At 37.3% G+C, this 27,274-nt stretch overlaps 1 pseudogene; it reads left to right on the top strand.

The window, feature by feature from the left end:
- Window positions 1-782: 782 nt before the first annotated feature.
- On the top strand, window positions 783-19,180 carry LOC123826320 (annotated as a pseudogene).
- The last annotated feature ends 8,094 nt before the right edge of the window (window positions 19,181-27,274 follow it).

Raw genomic sequence — 27,274 nt, forward strand, 5'->3', positions numbered from 1 at the left:
TGGTGTCTGTGGGACATCCGGGCAAGGAGCGTTGCTGATAAGGCGCAGAATAGGTTGATGAGGCAGATCATGCCTGGCCTATTCCATAGAGCACAAGGGAGCCCTAAGGAGACAGCAAGCAGAATGACCCCTTAGCAATGAGCTAACACACACATTCTTTGTCAAGAGTAGATTCAGACAAGGTCTGGATTCTATTTGAAAATCTTAATGAATATACCTATTATTTAAATGCAACTTTCTTCTACTTGTGTGATTAGAAATTAACACACGTTAATAAAGGAGCTAAGAAAGCGCTCACAATCTATGATGCGGAGCCTGCTCAAACATGCAAGTGTCAAATCCACAATACACTAAGATTGCAAAAGCAGCTACAGAAAACTTTTTGTCAAGATTCTATTGTAGCCGAAGAGATATAATAGCAACACTGGCAGGACACATGCTAGAAAAAAAATATAAAAGATCCAGAGAGCAGCTATGATCACAGTAATAGCTGCTGTGATAGTGGGGCCTCGGAAACCTGCGATGAAAATCTGCGGGCGAGCCCCACGCGCTCTCCGCCCTGCATTTCCTTTCCTTCCCACTGCGTGGGGCGCTTGGCCCACAGCTCTGTAGGAGGAGGGCTTCCATTCAGAATTGCAGGCTCCAATAAGGAAGGATTTAGTACTGCTCACATTTGAGAAGAGACTTTCCAGATTTGGGAAAGGGCAGGGGTTGGGGCGGGGGTGGGAGGGGGGAGGGAGGGGACCCAACCGTTTTCTCCTCAGCCCCCAACAAAATCAGAGATGAAAGAAGACCCTTTTAGCCTGGCAAATGAGAAAATAAACAAGTGCTTGAAGGAGGTAAGTTTTTCTTTTTAAATTTGTTTTTGCAATAGGTTTTTCTTCCCTGAAAAACAAAATACTAAAATAGCAAGTTGTGTTTTCATTTATAACTCCTTCTCAAGAGGAAATCTAATAATAACAAGGGGTTCCCACTGGATTCAGCTTATTTCATCATGTAAATACATTTGTATCCTCTGGGGAAAGAAACCTACACTGAGCCAGGTATTTCTCTTTTAAATTGGTGATTTTACTCATTTGAATTTCCTTCTTCCTTTACCTCGAACAACCTCTCAGAATGAAGAGAAGCATTAAGTTCTACAGCCATGTGTCGGACTGTGCCTTGTCAGCCAGTGATACACGATATGGAAAAATGGCAGCAAAATTATTTGCTATGCTTTATTCTAAATCTTATTGGAAAAGCAACTTGCCCTCCACTAAGTTTTATCTTATTATAGGGAATATTCACTCACATGTTGAGAAAGCAGCACCGTGTATTGGAAAGTGAAAAGACCTATAGTTACTCATACTTTTCAACCTCAGCTGTGTTTCCTAAAGGAAGAAACACAGTTTCTTAAGTCATCTTGAGTTTTCTCTTCTATAAAATAGGGATAACAATGAGGTGAATGAAAAATGGCAGTTAAATCTCTGCCACTCTTCCCACTGAGAGGTGGAGTGTTATGTCCTGTCCCTTGAACACTCCCCAGAATGCAGTTTCTGTGACTACTTTGGCCAGTAGAACATAGAGGAAGTGATGTTGTTTCAGGGCCCAGGCCTTGCAGGGGTGTCCAACCTGTGGCCTGTGTGGCCCAGGAGAGCTATGAATGCAGCCCAACACAAAACTGTTAATTTACTTAAAACATTATGAGAATTATTTTGTAATTATGTGTCACAATATATTTAATGTGTGGATCTTCTTCTTCTAGTGTGGAGCAGAGACATCAAAAGGTTGAACACCCTTGCTTAGAGCAAGGCAGCTCCTACTTCTTGTCACTCTTGGAACCCTAAACAGTCTGACTACCCTGAGGCTGCCATGATGGGAGGCCTTCCTAAGCTACCAGGTGAAGGACTGTGTGTGGAGGGAGAGATGCCCAGCCAGCCCCAGCTCTTCCAGTCCCCAGCCATTACAGACATCCCAGCTGAGGTCTTGGACATCATGAAGCAGAGGTAAGCTCTTCAGAATGTGCTCTATCCAGATTCCTGTCCACACTATCATTAGACACAATAATAAAAAATTCTTGTTTTAAGCTATTGAGCTTTGGGACAGTTTGTTAAGCAGAAGTAGGTAAGGACAGTAAGTGCCTATCTTGTGGAGCTATGTCAGTTTTACAAATAACCCTCCAAAACACCTGATGGACCCAGAACTGGCAGTGAGTGCTCATTACATAGTGACCAACATTATTACTGCCCTTCGTATTTAATTTTCACAGGACAGTTTTTTTTTAGAAATATGGGCAGAAAATCCTCTCTGAGCTCACAGAAGACATTAAAATCCCTCGCACCTGACTCATTTAGGAGTCCACAGGCTTTGGGATTGCAAATATTCCTAGCTTAAGCAAGTCAGGTGCAAGGAGAGCCACTAAATTCAGCCATTGCTAACACTTCCATTAAACACATGCTCTCTTCAGTGAACAAGACGTGCTGGCCCTGCATTCCAGGGACATCACAGGCATGCAAAAAGCAGCTCCACACTTGTTTTTTTTTTTTTCTCTCCTGTAAATCTCCTTGACTACCTAAACTCAGTGGGCAACTAAACACAATTGAATTTAAAGAAGAGGTCCTTTGTAAATGCAGCTGTTGACATCCAGGGTCCACGGAGGAGTTGAGAGTTCTCCAGGCAGGCTTAGAATATCTCAAGAACTCATAGTCCCTATGGCCCCCAAGGGACCTTATCTTTTGGTCACAGGTATTTAGGGGATACTTCCAATGATGACGCTAGACCTCTTGGGACCATCACAGTACTGGTAATATTAAGAAATAAAGTATTCTTAATATAGTAAACTTATAAAACTCAGAATTCCAAAAGATGGTGTGTGCTGATCCTTTAATCTATAACGTGTGGGCTCAATACTTTCCATCCCTGCTGCCACTGGCACTTTCTCTTGCCTGGAGTACTGGTCAATCTGCCTTACTGATTAGTCATCCAGCCACCACTCTGCTCTCTATAGAATCCATCATCACTCTGCAGCACAACCTTCTTAAAGTATAAATGTCGCTGTGTGGGAACACCGTTCTGTTTCAATAGCTTGAAAAGTTCCCACGGACAGAAGAAAATGTAGCAATTCGCAAAGGTAGAATACCCAGCTTTCCTGACCCAGGCCCCATGTCTGCCCCTACCTGCTTTACTGAAGGCTAGAGGTCAGTGCTTTGCCCATCCCCAGAGAGGAGGGGAAGTTGGAAAGAGTGGGGGATGAGGGTGAGGATGACACAGCACAAAGATGAGGAAGCAGATGAACCCAGCTTGGAGGTGAAGTAAAGATCTTTTGCTTACGGACTTCTTCATGTTTCTCACAGTCCACCTCTGGATCCTAACCTGGGAATCTCGAGATTAGTTAAAGTTACCAGGACAGGACAAACAACTTTGGATGACATGCTTTCCCTATTGGTTGTTTGAAACTGCTTGGAAAAAGGGAGGAATAAATAAAAGTAAAAAGTGAAAAAGCAAAAACTGGGAGGGGAGAGACTTCAGCAACACTCAGGTATTCCCAGCAAAGCTGGGACCTGCCATGTTAGTTCTCATGCTGAGTCTTCCAGAGGCTCTGTTCCCTAGGACTGCAGCTCTCCTTGGGGCTCCCTTGTAGCCATAGTGACCTCCTGGATCCCCACCAAGAAACCGAGCTTCTATCCCTGTTCTGTTCCACATCATTTTCTTGTTTTCCACACTTCAGGTTTCTCCTGTCACTCCAGCTCATGTTTGCAGCTCCTCCTTCAGAGACATAGCACACATCTCCAATATTCCCACAGGCCTGACCCTCACTTCCTTTGCTGACCTGGCATACAGACCCCAGCTCATGTCTCTTGTCCCCTGTCCTCCTGTGGAAGGACACTCCTCGTGTGACTTCTTGTTGCCCTTGGTTGGCTTTCTGCTGTCCACCAAGCATTATTCTGGGGACAGAAGGACAAGTGAGATGGAGATTGTCATCTAGTGGGTTTCATATATGACACTGATGGCTGCACAGACACATGGGATGGTCATGAGGGCATAGTGTGTTTGTGGGTGGCTCTAGGAAGAGCTTCTGCATTAACAACATTTCCAGGTATTTTGCTTATCCTACAAACAGAGAAAGATCCTACTCCTACAGTCAGTGTGATGAAACAGCAGCAAATAGATCTCCTCCAAGTGCTACTGAGACAAGCAGCATTTACCATTGTAGAACTTTAATTTTACGGCTTTGACTTACAAGTCCAAGACTATACCTATAAGTAAGGTAGGCATCAACTGGCAGGTGATTTTAAAATACAGGGTTAAATCTTTAGTATTTAAAATTGGCTCTCAAGTAAATTTTCTTACTGAACTATAATCTATATCTTATTTATTAAAAATAAAAATTTATAAAAATGGAAAACTTAGCCACATTAACTTTTCTTGTACCAGTTTATCAAGACAGTTTGGTTACTGTTGGAAGCCCCGCGGCAGGCATGGCTTCCCACCTTGGGCCAGATACATGCATCTTGGCACAGTCAGTGCTCTGGGCTCCCGGAGACCAGTGTCGGCTGCTCTACTCTCTAGGCACCAAACAGAAAACACATACATCTCCTCACTTGTCACTGGGACTATAAGTGTGTAATTTTCCCAGACAAGATTCCTTTTTCTGCCTCTGGAATGAAGAATTCTCTTTCTGCTTCTTAGATAAGCAATGGATGTCTTTGCATAGAGAAGTACTTACAATTATCTTTGCTTTTGAAAATAGTTTTGGATAGAGAATTACACTAACATAATTAAACATTCTGAACTGAATCAAAAGATAGTTTTTGAATCAAGAGTTCTGCTGACTTTATTGTCAAAGCTGTGATAAAATCTGATGATCTTATTTCAAATTCTGTAACAGAATATTATTCTATAACTTTGAATTCTGTCTGGGGAGTTTTTAATGAACTCAGGCTTTATGTTTGGTGGGGAAAATGAGGCAGCACATTTGAGGTTTACTTACTGATCCAGAACATATTTGCAAAGGACTGAGGTCCACGGTGTGGACAGAGCATGGGCAAGTCAGACATGGTCCCTTCCCTGGAGGAACTCACTCTGTAGCAAAAGTAACAGCTATTAAATAACATTTTATAAAACTACAAATATGGAAACTGCTGCCAAGGAAATGGAACCTGTCTAGGGGTGGGTTAGGGAGGGATGGACATGAGTGTAATCTCAAACAGCTCATGAAAATGTTACAGAGATGAGATTCTAAGAAAAAGGATGCATGGATCGATAAGTAAGGTATGGAGACTGGGAACCTGGTGCCCATGAACTCCCCCAAAACTTTAGTGAGAATGTGGACAGATGCTTAACGACCAGGTACTCGACTCTTATCAACTGAGCAGTAGACAGTACTTCATCAGCATGTTACAGGTTACATCACAAATCCTATGAAGTTGGCAGAGAAGACTGAAGAATAATAATACAAGAATTTGTGGGGAAGAAACATCAGGTAACTGGTATTTTTCACATTTCTAGCTTGTTTTTTAGAATGATTGGTTTTTGAATGATCCATGATTCACATGTGGTTATTGTAATTATACAAACATGAACTGAAGAAACACTTTAATTGGGAGAAGGGAATAGAGGAAGAAAGATGACTGGAAATAGAAAAAGAGCCTAATTTGGATGGACTCTTGAATTGCAATCAATTCCAGGGAGGGATTTGATGCTTCTAAATACTACAATTTAAGAAAAAAAGAAATACAGTGCTCATCTTGCAATGTGGTGCTTGCTTCTAATGATGAAATCCACCCCAACTCACACTGGTGCAAAAGGTAGAAAGGATGTGTAGGACTGTTTTTCATTCCTTTTGAACTCATTTAGGGACACTGCCTCTTCATCCTGTTTGGGAGCAGGTCGAGACCCAGCCAAGAAGGAACCTCATTTAAATCCCAGAACACTGGTTTACAAGATAATGCAAAGCTTTTTGATACAAAACACACACACATACTCAGGCACACATCCACACATGCACATACACACGATCCTCTCTCAGAAAGAGCAAGGATTCCAAGAGAAAAATTGCTTTGGACTGAAGACTTTGAAAAAAAAGTCTTGCCTGCAAAAAAAAGTGAAAAACGAAAGAAGTCAAGAGAGACAGCATGCATTTGAGGACCTTAGTTCTGTGAGGCCCATCATTTATGGGGTGGTAAAAAAGAATAATTTGTGACCTAGTAAAATAAAACTTCTGTCCTTAATATTTCTGATACCATGCCATGGTTCTGAGGTCCAGCTGACTCTGCATAAAAAGAATTACCATTGAGGTCTGATATAATTGATTATGGTTAGACTGTCTAACCATAGGAGGCAGAGGAGTACTGGGAAAAATAAATTTCCAATGCTAACTATTGTGTGAGGGAGCTGGCATTAAGGATGGTGACACTGGGGCAAATTAACTTTGGTGGAGAGAGGGGACCCGCAAGGTGGCCACATCAAGACCCACCTTGGTAAGGCAGGTCTTGAACTCCCTGACTGGCACCTCACTCCCACTCCTTCCTCCACAATAGTTTGTCCAAGAACATCTTTGGATACACAAGAAAAGCAAGTGGACTTCTACATGGAAGTTACAAAGTAAATGGTTTTGCTATAAAGAAGTAGAGCAACTTAGTGTCCTAAATTTGGATAAGCTTAATAAAAACCATCATTTCAAATATTTGGTAGAACATACTCTGTATGCAGACTGAATGTTTGGGCATTTATTAACACCTGATAATAGCCACTACTATGAGAACACTCTGGGGACACATAATTAAGACCCATTAACAAGAATGCAACCTGGTGTTTATGACTTATATAAGTAGGAGGCAATCTGTCTTTAATTAGTACATAATAACATCTCACTGTTTTGGGACATTCTTCAGTTGATTTTCTTAATTAGACTTAACTGAAAGATGAAAGTCAACTTTGACTACACAAAACCCTGGAAAGGAAGACCACTGTGTTTAATACAATAATTGAGTGTGGGAGCCACATACATCAAAGTTACACACAAATAAGAGAATTATATTTCTAAAGATCCCTGCACATAAATTGAGGTGAAAACCTTAATACTGGTAATAAATGTGGGGTAGACCTGGAATATGCACAGAGACATCGTTGCTACATCCAGCTCAGTGAATAGCATGTAAAGATTATCTAGCTTCTATCTTCTTGAATGGGAGTGCACTAGACTGGGAAGTCTCCCAAAAGAGAATCTTTCTCTGCTGTCAGAAATAGTTGTCCTTTCTCCTGAGCAATTAATTTGTTCAAGTCATGTGAAAATTTGTCATGCCACTTTGGCTTCTATAAAGACTGATGTTAAATATGGTTCTCCTCTAGCCAGGATTGAAGATTTGCCAGCATGATACAGAGAGGTCATCAGATCAGATTATTGAGGAGAAGTAGGGAGGGGCTGTAGGAGGAGTTTGCCAAGTCAATAGCAAACAGTCTAGGACTGGATTGGCTGAGAAGCTGAATGCCTCCGAAGCACATAGAATTATGGGTGAGAATATTTGAAATAAAAGAAGCACTCTCAGGCTCTTGGGCTCACTCACTGGCTCTCTTCCTGGAGGGTGCCTGGATGATGATGCTGTAGCTGCCTGCATTTCTGAATGGAAGGTATTTTGGATGGGAGGAGCTCTGGGCACAGCTTAGGATGGGGCTGGACTGGCAGAGGGTGGCAGGATTATTCTTCTCTGGGTGTTCCAGAGGGGATGGGCTCTGAGGCAGGAGCCTGCCATTCTTCCAAAATTTGTGTAGCTTTTGTATCTTATGTTGTTTTAGTTTGTAAACTAGCCCTATAGAAATCATTAAAACTAACAGGGAGAAACAAGTAAAACATCTTATTTTTGATAGAACTCAGCTGTTAAAGAGTTTAGCCTTAATTGATAGGCTTAAGTGATTAAAGCTGTAACTATAGAGTTAGTTTGGCCTTAATTGATAGGCGTAAGTGATTAATGCATGTGGAAAGCTGTTATTCCAAAACTAAGAAACTTTTGAATAGACTCCTTTCCTTTATCAATAAACTTTGCCTCTGAAGTTTTGTGGAGAGGATGGCAGCAGGCATCAGGACCCCAATTGCTGTTCTGTACAAGCACATCCTGATAATACCCTGGTCACATCTGGATTGTTCTTATTTTTTTAATTTTATTTATTTATTTTTAGAGAGGGGGGCAGAAAGAGAGGGAGAGAAACATCAATTTGTAATGTGTGAGAGATACCTCAATCAGTTGCCTCTGGCACGCCCCTAACAAGGGAACCAGACTGAAACCCAGGGATGTGCCCTGATTGGGGATCAAACCGGCAACCTTTCAGTTCGCAGGCTGGCATGAAATCCACTGAGCCACACAAGCCAGGGCTGAATTGTTCTTATTTTTGTAGTACTACATTTTGTTTGGCTAGATGCACTCAGCTATTTTTATATTCTATTTGGTCTTGTTGAATTGTAGGCATTTCGGTAAGCTGCCTTGAATCATTTTTGGAATAAAGTGGGATAAAAATAAGTAAATAAACACTGATTGAAAATTAAAGAACTCAAACAGTTTTACCATACTAAACTAATGCAGGAAGAACAAAGCCAAGAATACAAATCAACCATTCAAAAGCAGAAACTATAAAGCACTAAAATGAGCAAGAGTATCAGTTTATAACCACTATTCTACTCTAAATATAACCCCTTGCTATCAGATCAAGGTAGTGTTCCATATTTTATCATCCCCTTTTTTCTGTAAAGACTTCTTGGTCTCTTGCGGACATGAAACCCAGTTGTCCTGCCTCCAGTGATTCCCACCCATATGCTAATGACTTGCCCTACAGACTAACCTGGCTTTTCCATTGTAATTAAGTATCTTCTGTGATCTTTGCTAAGTACTGAATCTGTTAAAGGTGAAATGTTTAATGAGGATCTTCATGCAGAATCTCTTTGTGTATGTGTTTTATATATGATATATGCCTTAGGTAGCAGATATAAGGGAGATAAAGTTTAAATTGATGTTACATAGGAATAGCTTCTACGTAGACACAATAAATACACATACATAAATTATTCCTTTATAAGAAACTCTGAATCTTCTCAAGTTCTTATAGCAACAGTTTTTTGAGTCCTTAATACTTCTATACCATGCAACATAAAATAAAACAACTTTAGCTTCTAAATCTTTAAAGACACTAAGGCCAAATATGAAGGTATCTTACTTTTAAAACTATAACTCATCAATTACACAAGAATGGTCTAGAATAGTAGAAGTAGAATAGGTAGTGCTATTATTTTCATTGCCCCACCTATATCTGTGGTATTTTATTCAGTATTTTAAGAGAAATGTTAATGCATCAAATTGAAGCTTGATTTAACAAGAAAGAATGGAACAGTGATTAGAATCACTACAGCAAAGTCATGCTAGAAAAATGTTGGGGAGGGGGGAACCCTTTGCCAAAGAACCAAATTGGGAAGAGACTTCTCTTCCCAATTTGGGGGGAAGCCTAGTTTTTGAAAGCCTGTCAAGTGAAGAAAGAGTCTAATTTATTATGACAGAAATGGGGCCATGGATGGAAGCACACTGATTTCACCCCAATATTAGAAAGATTATTTTTAAAAATTCATGTTCAGAAATGGAATGACATGCCTCAAAGATTTCAGCCAGGTCTGTGAAAGCATTCAAACTGACACTGGGTATCCTCATTAGTTATGGCACTGAGGGAATATCACTGCATTTGATAGGGGGTAGGACTAGATAGATTCAAAGTTTCATGAATGTAAAATCCTCTATTTGTTGCAATATATTTGTTATTTATAAATTGTGGAGGGACATAGCCTAATGATTAGTTTCCTTAATGTTTGTCATGTAAAAATGAAAGTGACTATCAAAATAAATATTTGAGCTTTAGAATAACTTAAATCTCTAGATATGCCAGACAATTGTCAACAGCCTGGATAAATGTGGTAACAGTGTCCCAACAAAAGCCCATCTGTGAATGCAATGAAGTTTTTTTAATCTTTATACCTTTAAGGAAGTCTCTATCTAATAACAAAGCTAGCAGAACTGAGACTTCAGTGACCACATGTGACAATGAATAGAATCTCTAAAATACTTCTTTAGAAAATTCATTGAAGGAGTACTCCAGCCCAAGGCATGCATCAACAACAAACCCTGGAAGGTGGGCAAATCTGATTTCCAAGGTTATTGCATTATAGCATTCAAATATTCAATTTGCAACAAAAATGTATGAGGCATGTAAAAGAACAACAAAAATAATAGGGTCCATTCTTAAGTAAAATTGTTGAAAGCCAGAGGCAAAGAAAGAATCCTAAAAACAGGAAAAAAGAAACTAATTTTTACATTCAAGGAATTCTCATTAAGACTAACAACTTATTTCAGAAACCATGAAGACCATAAAGCAGTTAGATGACATATTTAAGGTTCTGAAAGAAAAAAAAAGGGATTTGCTTGAGGGGTGGTCTGGGCCATACTCCTTACAGATGAGTCTGGGACAATAGGCCTCTGGTACCCAGGACACCCAGCTTCTTCTCATCCTAGAACTCCCCTGACAGCTCCCATAGAACTCCCAAGGTCCCATGAGACTGGACTTTTTGGGGGAAGAGTGGTCATGGCTGAAGCATCTTGGACCTGATTCTGCCATTCTCTGAGCCACCCTTGACACTCAACACATCCCATCCCATTTTATCCCTGCATCTCCATCAGGACCCACACTTGCTCCTCCCACAGATATGAAGTCACACAGCACAACTTGTGGTGTGCAACTGTACCCTAGTAAACCAAAAACTCTACCTACCTAGAGCAAAAAAATATTGATAAAGTGTTCATTCTTTGAGAAGATGTGATTATATATTTATCACTTAACAGCAGGGCTTCATAATATCTGATGCAAACATTGATGAAAATAAAGGGAGAGATAGATAGTTCTATAATCATAGTTGGAGATTTTAATACCTCATTTTCAATAATGGATAGAACAACTAGACAGAAGATCAATAAGGAAGCAGAAGACCTGAACAGCTTGATCTAGCAGACAGCTATGGAACACTCCACCCAACACCAGCAGAAGACACACTCTTTCTAAGCACACATGGAACATTCTCCAGGATGGCCATATGTTAGGCACATGTAACTATCAATAAATTTTAAAATATTGAAATTATGCAAAGAATCTTCTGTGACTACAATGAAATGAAACTATAAATCAATAATGGAAGAAAAACTAGATATGTATAAATGTGTCATAATTAGACAACACACTCTTAAAAACCAATGAATCAAAGAAAAAATGCAAGAGAAAGTAAGAAAATGCTTTGATACAAATGAAAGCAAATATACAGCATGCTAAAACTTTGGGATGAAGTCAAAGCAGTGCTCTGAGCAAATTTATAACAGAATGACTGCATTAAAAAAGGAAGATCTCAAACCAATCACTATCTACCTCTCGGAACTAGAAAAAGAAGAGCAAACTAAAAACAAAGAAAGCAGAAGAAAATAGTGAAGATTAGTACAGAGATAAATGAAATATAAAAATAAGTAGAGTGAAAGTTCTTTGAAAAGACCAGCAAAAGTAACAAACTAACAAAAAAGAGAAAACATTCAAGTTACTGAAATCAGAAAGTACCAACCTTACAGAAACAAGAGAATTATAAGACAATACTATGAAAAATTGCACATCACAAATTAGATAACTTTGATGAAATGAACAAATTAATAGAAACAACAATCTACCAGAACTGACTGAAGAAGAAATAGATAATCTTATGACCTATAATAAGTAAAGAGATTGAGTCATTAGTCAGAAACCTGGGAATAAAGAAAAGCCCAGGATCAGATGCACTCACTGGTGAATTCTACAAAATATTAAAAAATTCAATCCAAGCTTTCTTAATCTCTAAAACATAGAAGAGAAGGAACACATTTTATGAGGTCAGAATTAACCTAATACCAAAGCAAAAAAGATGCAAAAAGAAAAAAAGTAACAGACCAACATTCCTGGTGAATATAGATGCAGAAATCCTCAACAAAATACTAACAAACCGAACCCAGCAGCATATTAAATGAATTATACACTGTTACTAAGTGAAATTTATCCCCAAAGTGCAAGGTTGGCTCAACATAAGAAAATCAATCAATTCAATACACTATATTAATAGAACAAAGAAGGAAAACACACACACACACACACACACACACACACGATCATCTCAATTGATGGAGAAAAGCATTTGACAAAATCTAACACCTTTTCATGATAAAAACACTTAGCAAACTATAAATAAAGATAACATTATCAAAATAATAAAGGACATTTATGAAAGTAAAACACAACTAACATTGCACTCAATGATGAAAAACTGAAAACTTGCCTCCTCATGTCAGGAACAAGACAGGGATATCTACTTTTGCCACTTATTTCAAAAGTTTACTGAACATTCTACCCAGAATAATTTAGCAAGAAAAATAAATAAGAGACATCCAAATTGCAAATACAAATTTTATTCACAAATGACATAATTTTACATATAGAAAATCTTTAAAAACCCTCATAAAAATTATTAGAGCTAATAAATGAATGTAGCAAGTTGCACAGCACAAGATCAACACACAAAAATGCATTGTATTTCTATACATTAGCAATGAATAATCTAAGAAAATTAGGAAAACAATTTCATTAAAAATAATGTTTAAAAGAACAAAATAGTTCAGTATAACTTTAACTCAGACAGTAAAAAACTTGTACACTAAAAATCAAAAAATATCATAAAAAATTTAAAGAAGTCCTAAATAAATGGAAAGACATTTTTTGTTAAGAAATCATACAATGTTGTTAAGATGGCAATATTCCTCAAAGCCACTAACAGTTTCAGTGCAAACCCTCCCTATTAAAATTCCAATAGCCCTTTTTTTTTTTTTGGAGAAATGGAAAAAGCAATACTGAAGTTTACATAAATTGCCAGGCAACCTAAATAGGCAAAACAATATTGACAAATAACAGAATATTTGCAGTGACTATATTTTCTTATTGCAAAACTTACTACAAAGCTACAGTAAGCAAAATAATGTTTTGTTATTATCTTCAATGCTTTAAAGATAATATACATATTAATAAAGATAGTATACATATTAATAAATATTTTATTAATTTTAATGCTTTAAAATTATATACATATAGGTCATGGAATAGAATTGAGACTTTATAAATAAACCTATACATCTAATGTATACATCTATACGTTTATTGTATAAATAGATCTATACATCTATTGATTTCAACAAGCATGTTAAGACCATTCAATGGAGGGAAAAAGTAATTTTTCAACAAATCATGTTGGGACAACAGGATATCCACAATACAAAAGAAGAAAGTTGGACCTCATCTCACACCAGATACAAAAGCTGACTAAAAATGATTTGAAGACCTAAATGTGAGAGCTAAAACTATGAATCTCTTTAAAGAAAGGTAGGAGTGAATCTTCATGACCTTGGACTTGGCAATGATTTCTTACATATAATATCAAAAGTATAAGCAAGGGAAAGAGCAAATAAATTGGGCTTCATCAAAATTAAAAACTTTTGTGTATCAAAAGACACAAGAAAGGAAAAAAAAAACACCAAATCAGAGGAAATATTTGTAAATTACATGCAGACATTCCTTGTTTTATTGCGTTTTGCTTTCTTGAAGTGTCCCAACTACACCATCTTCATCAACCTTGAGGCAAGACCTTCTACTAGCAAAAAGAGTATGACTCACTGAAGGCTCAGATGATGGTTAACATTTTTTAGCAATGAAGTACTTTTAAATTAATGTAAGTACATTGTTTTTTTTTAGACATAATGCTATTGTACATTAAATGGACTACACTATAGTGTAAACATAACTTTTATGTGCACTGAGAAACCAAAAAATCATGTGACTTACTTTATTGTGACACTCCCTTTATTGCGGTGGTCTGGAACTGAACCCACAATCTCTCCAAGGTATACCTATATGTGATAATGTCTAGGATCCAGAATATATAAAGAATTCTTATACCTCAACAACTAAATGACAAAACAACCCAATTCAAAATGAATGAAGGACTGGAAGACATTTGTTCAAAGAAGATACACAAATGGGCACTAAGCACATGATAACATGCTCATCATCAATAGTCATTCGGGAAGTGCAAATCAAACTACAATGCAAAACCAATTCACAGGTTCTAGTATGGCTATAATTTAAAAAAATGAAATACAACAAGTGTTTCCAAGGATATAGAGAAATTGAAACCCTCATATACTGCTGGTGGGAATGTAATATGAAGCAACTGTTTCTTAATAAGATAATGGAAGACTTATTCTATGACCTAACAACTTTACCCTTAGGCATATACCCCAAAGAGTTGAAAACAGGTGTTCACACAGAAGTTTGTACATGAATGTTCATAACAGGACCATTTGGAATACAACCAAAATAAAACAAAAGTCCATGAGTTGATGAATAAACAACCAAATATTGTATACAGTGGGATGTTATTCATCCATAAGAAGTATGAGTAATGGCATACTGATAAATACTACAGCATCGAAGAACCTAGAAAACATGGTAATTGAAGAAGCCAGGCAGAAAAAAAGAAATATACTGTACAATACCATTTAAGTAAAATATCCAGGATAGACAAATCCATTGAGAACAGAAAGCAGAATAGTGATTTCCTAGGTTACAGGAGTAACTGCTTAAAGGGTATTTGTCTCCTTTTGGGGTGATGGAAATGTCTGGAACCAGATAGTGTTTATATTTGCATAACATCATGAATGTCCTGATTGCTCCTGAACTGTATACTTCGAAGTGGTTAAAATGGTGAATTTTAGGTTATGTGACTTTAAACCCTGTGTGTGAAGTTTTTCTGAAAGTGAATAACTATCCAAATGCACAGAAAGCACCTTACTTTAAATGATCATTATTTCTATTATTTATTAATATTCAATTGCAAACTCCTGGAAGCTGGAGTCAGTGCATTAATCTCTTTGTAATTTTCCCAGTGCCACTTGCAATGTCATATGTATAATAGTCCTTAAAGTAAAATGTCTCATGAAGGAGGGAGGCTCCAAAGATGCATCAAAGCCCCACAGTGCACAATAATAAGTAACATGACCACCCTCTAATAACTTGTATTTCTTGAGCAACTACTTTGAACCATATGCATTCATCATTTCTAATCTTTACAATTTTGCAAGGTGGGTACGACATGGTACCACACACCTCAAGGAATGATAGCTGTTCAACTAATACCATGAGTTAAAGTTAGAATATCATAAATGATGACCCAAATGTACCCTGAATATTTTATTTTTTAATTAAATTTACTAGGGTGACCTTAGTTAATAAGATTATATAGTACATTTCTATGATACATGACCTGTATATTGTGGGCCCATCCCCTAAAATCAAATCAAATCATCTTCTGTCACCATATATATGGCCCCTTTTACCACCTATGTACAAAAATTAATTCTAAATGGATCAAAGACCTAAATATAAGATCTGAAACAATAAATTACACAGAAGAAGACATAGATACTAAACTTAAGGACCATTGTCTTAGAGAAGATTTTATGAATTTAAATATTTTATTTTAATTAAAAACATATAAACATATATTTACTCCTCAATCTTTTCATCAGGGACATTCTTTTCTCACTGGTTCACTAATTTTTTGAATACATTTCTTTTGTAAAGCTTGGCCCACAATTTTCAGTTTTCATTTCTTCAATTAGAAGGAAGAGCTAGAGATGCTTGTGAGAGTGTTAGAGCTCAGATTCCTTCCATATTTTTGTCCCCTTTCCTAACCCAATAACTTATACCTCTCTTATTTATATTTTACTCCACAGCAACATTTTCAGTCACTTTTTATATTACCTTTCCAACACATTCAACTTGGGTATCATGGAGAAAACAATGTTATTTTTAAAAATTTTAGTAATTATTTTGTTTATTAATTTTTCTTTTTAAAAAATCAGCTTTGAAATTATTTCTATAATTACAACAGGTCTGTTTGGCTCCAACACCCACACTCTTTCCACTGCATGTCTTAGAAAGTTAAAGCACAGAGCACGAGGCACTCCTGGAAAGGCTGTAAGAAATAATGGTTCTGCCCAACCTACTCAGAGAAACAGCAAAATAAATGAGAAAGCAGTTTCCAGAACAAGATCTGCGTCTTTCTGGATTTCTTACAAATCATTAGATGGGTCAGCTAAAGGTTAGAGGTTTGACATTCTCTCCCTTAAATGTATGTATTGTCACAAGAACTTCAGGCTTCAGACTTCTGATTACTTTAAAATTATTTTTAGCACCACCATTCTTTCCAACATTTTGGTGTTCTTCAAGTGAATTACAAGTGAAAAGTAAACTTATTGGTTCTCTGTTGTCTAAAAAGTATTCAGAAACCAGGCACAAGTGAACAATTGGGCACAGTACAGTGGTGATAATGCCTACATCTTTCCCTAGGAGAATGGTTGCTCCACAAATAGAAAGTAGTGGGTTTTTTTTTTCTTTTTAAAATCAGGCTGCTCATTTAAATTCATATTCACTGCTTTATTATGCTGAAAATTGCACATGAACTCTTTGGATCTTTGGCTCAATAATCACTTTGATGTTTTATTTATTGATTCAGAAAAGGGCTTGCCTTTCAAGTTCATTATCTCTCATTTCAATGGAATTTTTCAAAGTATATAGAAACTAGCCCCATAGTACAGTCTACTCAGTTTGAAACTGGCACAAGATTCTGAAGTATTATTGGTGCCCTGGGTGTTTCCTGCCATTTAGTTTCAAGCTAATAAGGAAATGCAGAGGTTGGCTAGAGTTTGCAATGAATACTGCAGCTAGACATTTGTGCTGGAACACACTCAAAGAAGATTCTTTGAGAATGCATTTTATTGTACCAGGGACTTTGTTTTCTTGGCTATTGAAATTATTTATATTTGGAAATCAGAGCTATTTCTCATGTTTGACCAATTCTTTTGTGAAGCCTCAACTTCCATATTTATACAATCCATCTGTGACATCATTCAGTTGTTCTCATGGGGGGGATATATATATTCTAGGAAGATACAACATAAAATGTAATTTTTTAAAAGGTCTGTTCAAGTTCTTTGCCCATTGTTTAAATCAAGGCTTTTTGGGGGTTTTGTTTGTTTCTATTGAGTTTAAGAGTTTCTTATATATCCATTAAATATTAACCCTTTATTAGATATGGTTTGCAATGTTCTTCCACTCCATTGGTAGCTTTTTCACAGTATTAATTGTTCCCTTTGCTGTGCAGAAGCTTTTTTGTTTTAATACAGTCCCAGTTGTTTAGCTTTGCTTTTGTTGCCTTTGCTTTTGGAATCTTATCCAAGACATCATTGCCAAGACTAACGTCATGAAGCTTTTCCCTATGTTTTTTTTGGTAGGAATTTTACAGTTTCAGGTCTTCATGTACACACCTTTAATCCATTTTGATTTGACTTTTGTGCATAGTTTAAAGGTCAAATTTTATTCTTTTTTATCTGGATATCCTGTTTTCCCAACACCATTAGTTGAAGAGACTATCCTTACGCATTTTTGGCACCCTTGTCAGAGGACAGTTGATCGTATAAGTGTGGGTTTATTTCTGGACTCTTTAACTCTGTTCCATTGGTCCACGCATCTGTCTTTATGCTAGGCTGTTTCACTGGTCTATAACATCCTATTTTAATTACTTTGGTTTTGCAATATATTTTGAAGTCAGAAAGTATCATGCCTCCAGCTTTTTTCTTCTTTCTTGAGTTAGCTTTAGTTATCTGGTCCTTTGTGGTTCCACATACATTTTAGGGTTGTTTTTTCTCTTTCTGCAAAATATGCCATTGACATTTTGATAGGATTACATTGAATCTGTGCATCTCTCTGCATCATATGGACATTTTAACAATATTAATTCTTCTAATCCATGAACATGGGATCTCCTGGCATTAATTTGTGTCTGCTTTAGTTTCTTTCATCAGTGTTTTACAATTTTCAGTGCACAAGTTTTTCACCTTCTTAGTTTACTCCTAATGTGAAAAGGCAACCTATGAAATTGTAGAAAATATTTGCAAACCCTATACCTGACAAGGAATTAAATATTAAAAAATATATAAAGAACTTCTACAACCCAGTAACAAAAAATAATAATAATCTGACTTAAAAAGGGAAGGAGTCCCACAGTGGGTGGGGAGAGGAGCAGACACAGAGTCAAGGGGGTGGGGTCACTGGCGGTGGCTCCTCCAGGCCACTAGATGGGGAGGGGACTGTGGGAGCACCTCCATGGAACCTGTCCAGGCTGGGAAGCAGCAGCAAGTCTGGGGCAGGGCCATGACTTCAGTGAAGCTCCTATGGTCCCCATCTTCTGTTGGTCACTGGAGTTTGTGGTAATTGTTGCTGCTGTTGCTGCTTCCTCCTCTTCCTGTGGTGTCTCCTCAGCTGTAGTAGCCGTATCTTTACACCTTGGGAGGGTGATACAGGCACCAAGATGTGCACCTGCTTATCTGCTACTGGGAAGCCAGTCAGCAGCTGCTGGTACACAGCCTCAGGACTGCAGGGCTTTCTCAAGTACAGTCTCCAAAAAAACCTGCTAGAGTCATTGTTACAACCCATGTAGAATGTACATGCTGTGGGTTTTGTGCTGCTTAAGCTTACAAACAAGTAGATCTATCTACTACCTGGAGAATTTTCTTCCTTGGGCCTTCGCATCATGTGTCCCTCTCTGGATGTGCACTTTCCAATGTGGATATGTATAGACCACTAACTTATGACCTTGTATTGATGGACAGATTTATGGAGAACTATGGAAGACAGGAATGTTTAAACATAAATCTCTGCAAACACAGCATTGGAATGCATTTGCCTTATACACAACTAAAGCCATGGAAAGGTCAAAGATTCTGTTACAGTTACTATGATAAATTTCAGGGGGAGATTTATAGATCCATTGAACATCTATGAGTATTGGATATGAGTATTATAGAATGACCCTGCATCTTTTAACAATTACTTAAAAAAATACTGTAATACTGTATGTGGAAGACATCCCAGCGTGTTACTAAATGCTGTCATGGAGCTCTAGAAGAATGAAGATGACTTTTTTCTTTTTGAGTTATGCCACGCAAGCCAGTATAAAAACTGGCAAGACAGTTCAGTGAGTTTTGCAGCCATATAAAGGAGCAAATATTCCTGTCCACATGGTGCTTCAGTGAATGACCCAGCCATTAATGCTGGAAGAGACAGGTCTTTATTTACAATATTCCAGCCTTGGGGAGAGGGGCTCAGAACACTTGTGCTCAGAGCCCTCCTTTCCCTCGAGACCCAGTACTTCTCTTATTTTCCAAAAAGCTATGAGCCAAAACCAAACCAAATAGTTCCTCCTTTCCTTATTTTAAGCTGGCTGAGCAAACAGTTCTCCAGTCTCTCTGGAAGGTACCAAAGTCACCATCCTCATGCAGCAGCTTTCTTCCTCAGGATTTGGGGTATGTTGTCATTAGCTTCTGTGTACTAGTCCAGGAAAGCATGTGCCGTGTTACACTGGATCATGGTGAAGTACAGGAAAGGCACAAGTCCCAACTGTCCAGGTAAAGTCCAAGTCTGCAAGGCAGCAGGTAAGTGTCTTGCAAGGCAGGATCCTTGAAGGCTTTGGAATCAGCTAGAGTGGGCACAATCAGAGCAGCAACATGCCATTCTTTCCCTTACTAGCCCATGGCAGACTGGCTCCTACAGCCCACAAGGCTCTTATCTCACTACCAGCAGCATGGCAGAATTTCCCTCACTACAAGCTACATCCTGGCTCTTCCTCCTCACTCGCCTTCACATGGCTATTCACCCCTAGTTTACATCCTGACCTGGAGCCTCCTATGTGACCTCATCTCCAACTCCTTCCACAATGAGTACATTTTCTAGTTTTCTTGTACTGTCTACACTTATTCATCTGCCATCCCCAGCCAGGGAAAGAGTGACTCAGTGATCCAGAGGGACCATACCCCTTGCTATATCATAAGTCAGAATATATCCTGAAAGTCACACCCACCTTGCCCTGAGGTGGTAGCACAGCTATTAAACTAGCTAAAGACAGGTGGAAAAAGTCAGGAAAACTATTATAGCATAATCAATAAAATATAATTTTAAAAAAGTTGTCATTGTAATGCAAAGTACTTTAATCCTATCATCTGTTTCCCACATCTTCCAAACCATGGGCTGTGGGGGTTTTCTCTCATTTTCCTGAGCAATCCTTGCTCTGTACCCCATTACAACTGGAGTACTTATGGTCCTCTGGGGCACTGAATTCTCAAAGATGCCACCTGGACATACTTATACTCTGTTCCAGGTCCCAGCCTAGCTCTCACCAAGATACTAGTAATACTGGTTTGAGGGAATTCTGAAACCTTAAACGTATAGAACTTTCTTGTCTTCTAGTAGGTACAGCCTTTCCCTAATTACAACTCATTAAAAAATTTATAGTTTAGGGCAGTAGAAGGAAGGTTGGCATCAAATATTTTGATTAAAAGAAAATAATGGCACTTAAAGGCCCAATTGTGGCAGACAGTTTTTTTAAAGTAACTTGTAAAGCATTTACCATAACCTAAATTTGTACCCTTTGCAGACTTAATGCACATACATTCTGCTATAGTTTTGCAAATTGTACCCAAACAAAAAAGGTGGAATCTTTTTATAAAATAATTGCACTTATAAATGATCTAGAATAAAATATCCAGTTATAGTTATTACTACCTGTGTTATATAACACATCTTCACTTTAGTTGCTAATAAAGGGCTATACAACTCAAAAAGAAATGGGCAAAGATAAAAAGAATTGACACCATGACTAAGTGGGATTTATTCTAGTTGTGCAAGACTGGTCCAACATTTAAAAATCTAGTAATGTAATCTATAACATCAATAGGCTAAAAAAATAAAAATTACATGATCATAGAAATTGATGCAGAAAAAACATTCGTCAATATCCATCCGTGATTAAAAACTCTAAGGAAACTAGGAATAAAAGACTTGATAAAGATTACAAAAACCCTACAGCTAACATCAAATGAAATGGTAAGAAACCACTTAGTGGGCTGATGCTCCACTAAAATCAAGTACAAAGTAAGGAAATCCCCTCTCACCATTCCTTTTCAACATCATACTAGAAGTTCTAGCAAATGCAATAAGGCAGGAAAAAGAAATAAAATGTATACAGATTGGGGAGAAAGACATAAAACTGTATTTGTTCACAGATAACATGATCATCTCTGTAAACACTCTGAAAGGATCAACAATAAAACCCTTGGAACTAATAAGCAATTATTGCAAGATTTCAGGATTACAAGGTTAGTATACAACAGTCAATTACTTCTCTAAATAACAGCAATGAACAAGTGAAATTTGAAATTAAAATACAGTCACTTTCCCTCCCAGCAGCATGCCCATGCCTTTCTTCCCTATCAGGTGTACATCTCCTAAACTCTAAGGATCCCCATGAGACTTTCAACCAGGGAAATAAAGGGCTGTGGCAGCTTGTTCTGGGCTAACCCTCTAAACTTGTCCCCAGGCCTCCTTTTCTGTGACTCTTCAGTAAGCCTATGCATGGCTGCTATTGGCTTACTAAAGAGTCAGCCCTGCATTGGCTGACTTCTGTCAGTCACTTTTATTTCTCAGTGAGCCAAAGCAGCCCCAAGTAGGCTCTCTCCATTTGCTTCTTCTATCCTAAGCCCTTCCTTGTTTCACTGTCCCCATTGATAAATGTACTTTCAAAACAAAAAAAAAGCAAAATGTCATTTATATCAGCACCCTAAAAATTAAATACTGAGCTTTAAATATAATAAAATATGTGTAAGACTTATATGAGAAAAACTATAAAATAAACTAATTTTAAAATGACTGAATAAATGGAGAGATATTCTATATTTGTGGATAGGAAGACTCAATATTGCCAATGTCAGTCCATCCCATCTTGATCTATAGATTCAATGTAATTCCAATAAAAATTCCAGCAGGTTATTTTGTATATCTCAACAAACTAATTCTAAAATTTATATGAAGGGCCACAAGATCAAGAATAGTCAACACAATATTGAAGGGGAACAAAGTTGAGGGACTGACACTACCCAACTTCAAGACTTACTTTAAAACTACAGTAATCAGGACAGTGTGGCATAGGAGAAAATAAGAGACAAATAGAGGAAGGGAGAAGAATAGACATCCAATAAATAGACTGACATTATATATATATATACACACACTCAACTGATCTTTGACAGAGGAGTAAGGGCAATACAATGGGGCAGCAACAAGTGGTGCTGAAACAACTGGATATCCATGGGCAAAAAAGTGAATCTAGATGCTGATATTTCACCCTTTATAAAAATTAACTCAGAATGAATCATGTAAAACACAAAATGATGAACCTCTTAGAAGATAACATAGAAAAAAACCTAGATGATCCTGGGTATGGTGATCACATTTCAGATACAAACCAAAGACATGATCTATGAAAGAAATAATTGATAAGCTAGACTTCACTAAAATTAAAAGCTTTTGCTCTGTGACAATGTCACAGGGAATGTCAAGGGAATGAGAAAACAAACTGCAGATTGGGAGCAAATGTTTGTGAAAGACACATCTATAAAAGACTGCCATCCAAAATATACAAAGAACTCTTAAAACTTAATAATAAGAAAACAAACAACCCAATTAAAAATAGGCTAAAGACCTTAACAAACATTTCATCAAAGATATACACATGGTAAATAAGCATACAGAATGATGCTTCACATCATATGTTACCAGGGAAATGCAAATTAAAATGAGGTACCATGTGACCAACCAATTAGAAGGGTCAATATCGGGACCACCGATCACACCAAATGCTAGTGAGGATGTGGGGCAACAGGAACTTTCATTCATTGCTTGTGAAATGCTAAAAGATACAGCCACTCTGCAAGACAGTTGGGCAGTTTTTCACAAAACTCAACATACTTTTACCATATCATCCAGCAGTCATAGTCCTTGATGTATACCCATAAGAGCTGAAAACATATCCCCACAAAACCTGCACATGGATGTTTATAATAGTTTTATTCATAATTACCAAAAATTTGCAAGCAACCAAGATATCCTTCAGTAAATGAATGGATAAATAACTGTAGTACATCTAGATAATGAAATATTATTCATCACTAAAATGAAATGATCTATCAAGCCATGAAAAAATGAAGGAAAGTTAAATGCATATTACTAGGTGAAAGAAGCCAATCTGTGTGGTTCTAACTATATGACATTCTGGAAAATGCAACAGTATGAAGACAGTAAAAATGTCCATGGTTGCCATCTGTTGGCAGGTGATGGGGAGATAAACAGGCAGAACAAAAGGATTTTTAAGCTTGTACAAATACTCTGCATAATGGCATAATTATGGGTACTTGTCTAAACTCATAAAGTGTACAACACCGAGAGTGAACCATAATGTAAATATGGACTTTGGGTAATTATGATGTCTCAATAGAGGTTCATCATTTGTAACAAATGTATCATTCTGGTGGTGGATGTTGATAATGGGGGAGGCTATTTATGTGTGAGGCAGGAGGCATATGGAAAATCTCTGTACCTGCCACTCAGTTTTCCTGTGAACCTTAAACTCCTCTTCTTTAAAAAGCATTAATTTTTTTAAGGGTAATGTTTTTTTTTAAGAGGGGCGTATTTCTTTCTTTCTTTTTTTAAAAAGATTTTATTTATTTATTTTTAGAGAGGGAAGGGTGGGAGAGAGTGAGAGAAACTTCAATGTGCAGTTGCTGGGGGTCATGGCCTGCAACCCAGGCATGTACCCTGACTGGGAATTGAACCTGTGACACTTTGGTTCGCAGCCCACACTCAATCCACTGAGCTACACCAGCCAGGGCTAAAAAAGCATTAATTAAAAAAAAACAAGTAATATATTCAAATAGGCATTTCTCCAGAGAAGACATGCCTAAATCATCAGGCAAATGCAAATCAAGATGACAATGAGATATTACTTTATACCTACTATAATGGCCATTACAAAAAAACAAATAATAGCAAGTATTGGAGAAAGTATAGAGGCATTACAGCCATTATATACTGTTGTTGAGAATGTAAAATGATGCAACCACTACAGAAAATAATATGGTCATTCCTCAAAAAATTAAAAATAGAATTGACATCTGATCCAGCAATCCCACTTCTGGGTATTTATCCAAAAGAATTGAAATCAGTATACTCTCATGTTCATTTCAGTATTATTCACAATAGCAAAGATGAAGAAACAACATAAATGTCCATCAGTGGATGAATAGAAAAACAAAATGTGGTATATATTACATGCAATGGAATATTATTCACCCTATAAAAATAAGGAAATCCTACAGAATGTAACATTATAGATGAATTAGAAGGACATTTAAGTGAAATAAGCTAGTCACAGAAGGACAAATAGTGTGTGATTCCATTTATATGTGATATCTAAAAAAGACAAATTCATAGAAGCAGAGAGTAGAATGGTGATCACCAAGGGCTTCAAGGAGAGAGAAACAGGAAGCAGTTTCATGGGCATAAAGTCCCAGTTATATAAAATGAATACATTATAGAGACCTGCCATACAACATTGTGCCTATAGTTAATAATACTACATTGTACACCTAAAATGTTATTAAAAGGGTGGAACTCATACTAAATATTTTTACTACCATTAAAAAAATGTAACATATTTGTTTAACACACTGCATGTCTTTGGCATTGAACTTTTTATATTGAAAATAAGAGTATTAATTAGTTTAATGCCATAGTGGCTATGTAAGTCATCTATGGGATGACATGGGAATGAAGGCAAATACAGGACAGGGCAAAAGTAGGTTTGCAGTTGTGAATATATGAAACACAAAGTTTATTCTTATATTGTTATTTATTAATTTTTGTATTATTTTCCATATGAACAACTATAAAGCTAATTTGACCCACCCTGTAGATAACCCAGGGATAAGATGAAAGGAGAATATTATGTTAAGTGAAATAAGCCAGTTGGTAAAAGACAAATACCATGTGTGTGGTTGCTTCTCAAGTGCCCCCTACTGGGGGCCTGGCCTGCATCCCAGGCATGTGCCCTGACTGTGAATTGAACCAGTGACCCTTTGGTTTGTAGGCCGGCCCTCAATCCACTGAGCCACACAGCCAGGGCAAACACCGTGTGATCTTATCTATAATTGGAACCTAATGAACAAAACAAACAAATAAGCAAAATAGAAACAGAGCCATGGAAATAAGGAACAAACTGACAGTTACCACAGGGGAGGGGAGAGAGGGATAATGGGGGAAAGAAAGGAAAGTGTCTAGTTAAGGAACATGTATGAAGGATCCACAGTAATGGACAACAGGGTGGCAACTGACTGAGGGAGCAGGGGGTAGGTGGGCAGGGAAGAGTAATGTGGGAAAAATTGGAACAATTGTAATTGAACAATAAAAAAGGAAAAGAAAGGAGAGTACTAGCATGAAAATTCACTGACGTATACTGGTGGCCAGAAAGAATACAGAATACCAGTGTATATACCTCCACCCAAAGGGTTCTTCACACCACACACACAACATGCTTCAATGAATGAACTAAATGAGTTTCACTGAATGAACTTAATACTCTCCGGCTTGACCTGAGCTGCTTAAACATCTGTTACTTGACCTTGAAATATCAAGGATGTGCTAATGTGTTCAGGAATCTAACTTGAAGTCACCTTCATTCACTGGACTGGAGACCTTGGACCAGGAAAGATCTGGAAAGAATCCTTCTTGGTCTGGCTGTGGAACAGGAGGTAACTCAGGCCCGAGAATGTTTGGAAGTTGAAATCATCCCCTTGTTGTAAAAAGGACACTCATTATTCTGCCAGGATGGTTTCTGAAGGCTCTCTTGGCTTTCCTAACCCTGATCAAGGGTGCAGGGATTAGGGATTCCCACTGTGAAATTTAAGAACAGAATGAAGCCTCATTAGTTTCTATTTTGCATCTTCCACAAATAGGAAGGAGATATCTGCTTTATAAGCTTTTTCTGTCTTCACATTTTTGGGGTCAGCGATGAAGGTGTTCCTCTGTCGGGAATGGGAATGGGCACTCTGTAAACCATAACTAAAATTATTTTTCAGTAAGAATTCAAAACTGTATCATACCATGCAAGATTGTTGTGAAAAATTAAACCATAAAATGTATGTGAAGAAACTAAGTACGATGCCATGTACTTAGTGTGCATTCCAGAAATGGCTGCTGTTGTTGAGAAGGTCAGGCTGAAATTCTGGGGCAAAATAAGAACAGCTCAATGAAAGCTCTTTGGTTCCCTAATCCTTAACCTCAGGAAGCTTCACTCTTATCATTTATAAAATGAGATTAATAATACCTTCTTGATTTTGTCTAGAGTTGGTTGAAACTTCCAAAGAATTTAGCACTCTCATCACTAGTTTTATTTTAATAAACATTTAACCACTAGTCAAATTTCTTGGGCAATATAATCTGATACATGGAGCGGGGAAGACATGATTTGTACATAGACAAAATATACATATTGGAAAAAATAACATCTTCATATTCATAAAGTGCTGAAAAAGCACTGAAAATGGATAAAGGTCTATACTGGATTTAGATGCTGGTTGTTTCTCTTCCTATATAAAAGGCAGAGAACTCTATAGAGAATGTTATTACTTTTTAATAGACAGTAACTACTTGGATTGTTGTACTCTCCATTTGATATTAGGAAGAGAATCCATTTCAATAAGGCTTGATACTTCCAAAAAAATTTAAGGCGAATTAGCCTTATGTGTTACTAAGGGAACTTTTATTTCCAGTTATTTTGCAAAGCAATGGAGGAGAGCTATGTTCTTGTTATACTTCTCTTTCACAGAATTGTTTCCTACCTGAGGTTACCTGCCAAGCTGTTTGCTTCTAATATAATGTGATATACTCTTTTGCTCTGAGACCCTTTGGAGACCATAGGTTCTTTTCAGGAACTTTTTTTTAGTGCTTTACTTAGGAGCTATGAGTTAAGAATGCTCTGAGGCTAATTAACTATTTTCTTTCATATAAGCAATCCTGGAACCTAGATATAATATAGCTTTACTTTCCAAATAAGTTGGAGGATTAAACCATAACATGCAACAGATATCTCAAATATATAAACTGATTCCAGGGCAGGTATATTGTCCTGGGACCAACCTGTGAGAAACTGGATTATTTTCTTTAGGAGACAGGAAGATATTCTGTAAATGAGCTTTCTTAATAC

This window comes from Phyllostomus hastatus, unplaced genomic scaffold (genome assembly GCF_019186645.2).
Source record: "Phyllostomus hastatus isolate PE091 unplaced genomic scaffold, TTU_PhHast_1.1 phas_contig_80, whole genome shotgun sequence".
In the NCBI taxonomy this organism is placed as follows: Eukaryota; Metazoa; Chordata; class Mammalia; order Chiroptera; family Phyllostomidae; genus Phyllostomus; species Phyllostomus hastatus.